Here is a 5,000-nt window from a genome sequence, read left to right on the forward strand (position 1 = left end):
AACATTAGGTTGAGAGTGAATTTCACCAAGTAAAAATCTCGAACCTCCGACGGGATCTTCTTATATACTTGAATTTTTTTTTGGGTTTTTCGTTTTTTTAACGTTTTGGGGAGGAACATGTCATGTCCCTGATTCTAGATAGAGCCTTCGGGCACAGCCATGGTACGGGGAGACGTGCTAGTCAGGTCGTAAGACCTAAAGACAAGCGTATCATGGCTGGAATGGATGGTTAAGTGCATCAGTATGCTGAGACTTGACCAGAATCGGATGGAGACAAGGAAATAAGAGCTGGATGAGTTCTAAGGCAGCTGGACGATGATGGGAAGCAGCTCAGTCAGCTAGGACAAGCTTAGTGTAGCTCACACTAGCTTGGGTCAGCTCCAGTAGCTGGATCACTAGCTCCCTCAGCTGGGGAAGCTGGCACTCAGCTCAACTCAGCTGGGTGGAGTGTTATGGTCCGGGCCAGTGTTGCCGGTCCATGGGCGGTCAAGGGTCCGGCTGGGTGGTGGCTGAACCACTAAGGGCCTATGGGTCTTTATTGGGTCCGTGGGTCTTGGTGGATGTACTTGGGATGCAGATTGAGGCATTGGGCCTATTTCCAGACAGCCCACACGCCAAAGGGAGCAGTTGGACGGTTGATGGGCGAAAAGGTGGGAATTGGGCAGTTTGTGTCTTTTCCCTTCCAACCGGTTGCAACTGTCCGCCCAGGCAGTTATTGGCCGACCTTTCTCTATAAATACAGACACTTGGGTGTCGAAAATGGCATCAAAATTCCTTAGGGAAAACTCTGCCAAAATCGTGACAGAAAGAAAGAGAGAAAGAGAGAAGAAGGCCGGCCAAACCGAGACTGTGGGTGGTGGTGATCGGACTCCGACCAGAAGTTGGTCTGTGGGAAGAGGAGAGCATTTGGTGATGGCAACCAGTGGCAAGGCCAAGGAACCGTGAGGACTTAGCTGTGGATGGATGTGTGGGTTATGGGATAGTATTGTATTATGACTTATGACTTAGCCTATTGTGCAACTGACTGATTGTATGGATCACATGTTTATATTTATACAATGAATGTTTTCTCTTGTCTATCTGGTCGTGCATTGATTGAATGAACCTCAAGATTTCGAAAATGACTTAGTGAATATGGAACTTTAAAACTGATGGAACTTAGAAACATGGTTTAGGTAAGGCACGGACCTAGTGGGACCTAAGGGTCAGGTTCGGGTCTTACAAGTTGGTATCAGAGCGGAGTTGATTCTAGGATTTGTTTGGGTTTGGGTTAGTCACCACACATCCGGCTGGTTCTCATGGTAAGGTCTGGTCGTTTTGCTTAGCCTTAGGGATTGTTGTGATTTATTTTGTTATATCATGTGAGCTGACATGATTGTTTACATGTGTTGAATCCCAAGGGTGGAAAAAGCAAGTCCAGATCTCGGAAGGGTAAGGATGGAGCTGGGGCATCCGGTCCAGTGGGTGCAGATGATGTGAATCTGGCCGCAACATTGCCAATCCAAGCGGATGGGGTTAATGTTGGGACTGGATTGCCTTCGGTTCAGCTCAACCCTACTGAGGTTCGTGTGGATGGAGCTGAGTTCCAGCTGGAACATGAGCCAGAACGAGCTGATGGAGCTAATGGAGCTGATGGGAATGGACGGCAGCAACAGGATGGGCTGGAAGGTGAAGGCGAATCTTCACAGACTGGCCGTCTTGGTGACCGTAATGGGGCTGCGGACGGCAGGGCAGCTGGTCCGGTGAACCAGGCTGCGGAACCATCCATGCATGAGGTTCTGGAGGTCATGAGAGCTATGAGTACTCAAATGTTGGCTTTGACTCAGGCGTTTACACCTTTGGGTCAGGACATACCGACTCATACTGCTATTCCTATAAGGAACCAGCAGGCTGGCCGAGCAGCAGCAGCTCCGGTAGCTGGTGGAGCAGCTCCGGTTCATGGGGAACAGGAAGCTGAGGTGATTGAGATTGACCCCCCAGCTAGGGCGACCAGGAAGGTGGATTACTTGAAGGTGCTGGAGCACATCACTCGTATGGGCACTAAACACTTTGCTGGAAGTGTTGACCCTCTTGAGGCGGATGAGTGGAGGAGCAGGTTGGCTCGTAACTTCAGCTCAAGCCGCTGCCCAGAGGACTACCAGAAGGACATTGCGGTTCACTTCTTGGAGGGAGATGCCCACAACTGGTGGTTGGCTCTTGACAAGCGCACCAATGGTACCATAGAGCGCTTTGAGGACTTTGAGGTTGAGTTCAACCACAAGTACTTCCCAGCTGAGGCATGGGACCGTTTGGAAGCTAAGTTCCTGGACTTGGTTCAGGGACGCAGGACGGTACGTGAGTACGAAGAAGAGTTCAACCGACTCAGGCGCTATGTGGGTAAGGAGTTGGAGGACGAGGCAGTTCAGGTTCGCCGGTTCATCAGAGGCCTTAGGGCTGAACTCCGGACCTATTGCTCAGTCCGTACCTTCTCCACTGTGTCTGAGCTGGTTGAGAGGATGGCCTTGCTTGAGGTCAACCTTGCGGATGAGCATAAGCAGAAGGTCAAAAGTGTGGTGGTGGCTTCAAGCCAGAGTGGTGACCGGAAGAGGAAAAGGGACCAGGCTGAAGAGGGTAAAACCTCAAGTGGTAGGCCTGTGTGTCCCAAGTGTGGCCGACACCATGGAGGTGAATGTTGGAGAGCAATGGGAGCTTGTCTTCGATGTGGTAAGATGGATCACTCAGCTCGGGACTGTCCTAGACAGGAGCAAGGAGCTGGTGGTGATACCAGGACTTGCCACTACTGTGGAAAGAAGGGACATCTCCGTAAGGATTGTCCCAAGTTAGCAGCCGGGTCGAGCAAGGGCCGTGGTGAGGGCAACAAGCCAGACCAGAACCGCGGTCAGACCTCTGCACCCCGCGTCTATGAGCTGTCCAAGGATGAGGACAAGGCTGGACCATTCCTCGCGATCACTGGTAATGTGTCTGATCTTATTCTTTCCAATTCAGTAGAATTGCATGGTATGGAACCTAGGACGGTTAGATACTTAGTTTGGGTCATGTGTAGGGACCCTAAGTATTGGTGGTGTGGAAACACATGTACTTTTCGATACTGGAGCTACACATAGTTTTGTGAGTCCAGGGATGCTCGGAAAGGGGTTGTTCCAGTTGGGAACGGGGGATTGTCCTGGGGTAGTGAATGCGGCCGGTGGGCAAGTGATGCATTCGCTAGGGGTGATTCAGGACGTCCCAGTAATGATCCAGGACAGGGTCATGCCTGTGGATCTTGTGGTAGTCCACCTAAAGAATCACGAGGTGATCTTGGGTATGGACTGGCTTGGAAAGTATCGGGCCACTCTTGACTGTCACCGGGGGCGTGTGCTTTTTGAGAGTGGGTGTGGGGCTCCGATCAGGTTCCAAGGTATACGTCCGATCTCTGGATGCTTGGTGGTGTCAGCTATCCATGTTGAGAGGATGCTGAGGAAGGGTTGTGAGGCTTATCTGGCCACAATCGCCACTAAGGAGGTCGTAGGGGGTGGTGACCCGGAGGGAATACCGCTGGTTGGTGAGTTCCAGGATGTGTTTAGGGCGCTACAGGGCATTCCCCCTGATAGGTTGGATCCATTCATAATAGAACTCGAACCAGGGACGGCCCCATTATCCAAAAGTCCCTACAGAATGGCTCCTGCCGAGATGGCCGAGCTTAAGAAGCAACTTGAAGAGTTGCTGGATAAGGGTTTCATACGGCCTAGTGTGTCACCCTGGGGAGCACCAGTCCTCTTTGTGAAGAAGAAGGATGGTAGCTTCAGATTGTGTATTGACTATCGAGGGTTAAACCGGGTGACTGTGAAGAACAAGTACCCATTGCCTCGGATAGATGAGTTGTTGGATCAGCTCAAGGGTGCAAAATGGTTTTCTAAAATCGATTTGGCTTCAGGGTATCATCAGATTCCCATTGAACCAAATGATGTAAGGAAGACAGCCTTCCGAACCAGGTATGGCCACTATGAGTTTGTGGTCATGCCATTTGGATTAACCAATGCACCAGCAGCTTTCATGAAGATGATGAACAGCATATTCAGGGATTTCCTGGATGAGTTTGTAATCATCTTCATTGATGATATCTTGGTCTACTCCAAGACCAAAGAGGATCATGAGAGACATCTAAGAGCAGTGTTGGGACGATTGAGGGAACAACAGCTCTATGCCAAATTGAGCAAGTGCAGTTTTTGGCAAAGAAGTGTTGGGTTCCTGGGTCACATTGTATCCGACCAAGGTGTCTCCGTGGACCCGGAAAAGATTAAGGCCATACAAGAATGGCCTAGACCTAAGAGTGCAACTGAAGTCAGGAGCTTTCTAGGTCTGGCCGGTTATTACAGGAAGTTTGTCAAGGGGTTTGCCAGCTTGGCTCAACCTATGACACAACTGACTGGGAAAGACGTGAGGTTTGTATGGTCTGAGAAATGTGAGGAATGTTTCTCTGCACTTAAGCACATGTTGACAAGTGCACCGGTATTGGTGTTGCCAGAGGCAGACCAACCATATGTGGTTTACACAGACGCCTCCATAACCGGATTAGGATGTGTATTAACCCAACATGGGAAGGTCATCGCTTATGCCTCTAGGCAGTTGAGGAAGCATGAGGGGAACTATCCAACCCACGACCTTGAGATGGCCGCAGTGGTGTTCGCCCTCAAGATATGGCGATCATACTTGTATGGTGCCAAGGTTCAGATTTTGACCGACCACAAGAGTCTCAAGTATATATTCACTCAACCTGAGTTGAATTTGAGGCAAAGGAGATGGATGGAGTTCGTGGCCGATTATGATCTGGATATTGCTTACCATCCAGGTAAAGCAAACCTAGTGGCCGATGCCTTAAGCCGTAGGAGAGCTGAGGTATCAGCCGAGAGGGAAGCAGAGGTGCTGGAAGGGATGGTTAGGACATTGCATTTAAACACACTGGCCAGCGAGGACGAGCCGTTGGGTTTAGAAGCAGTGAACCAGGCTGATCTCCTTACCAG

The sequence above is a fragment of the Brassica napus genome, unplaced genomic scaffold (assembly GCF_020379485.1).
Source record: "Brassica napus cultivar Da-Ae unplaced genomic scaffold, Da-Ae ScsIHWf_2855;HRSCAF=3635, whole genome shotgun sequence".
Classification (NCBI taxonomy): domain Eukaryota; kingdom Viridiplantae; phylum Streptophyta; class Magnoliopsida; order Brassicales; family Brassicaceae; genus Brassica; species Brassica napus.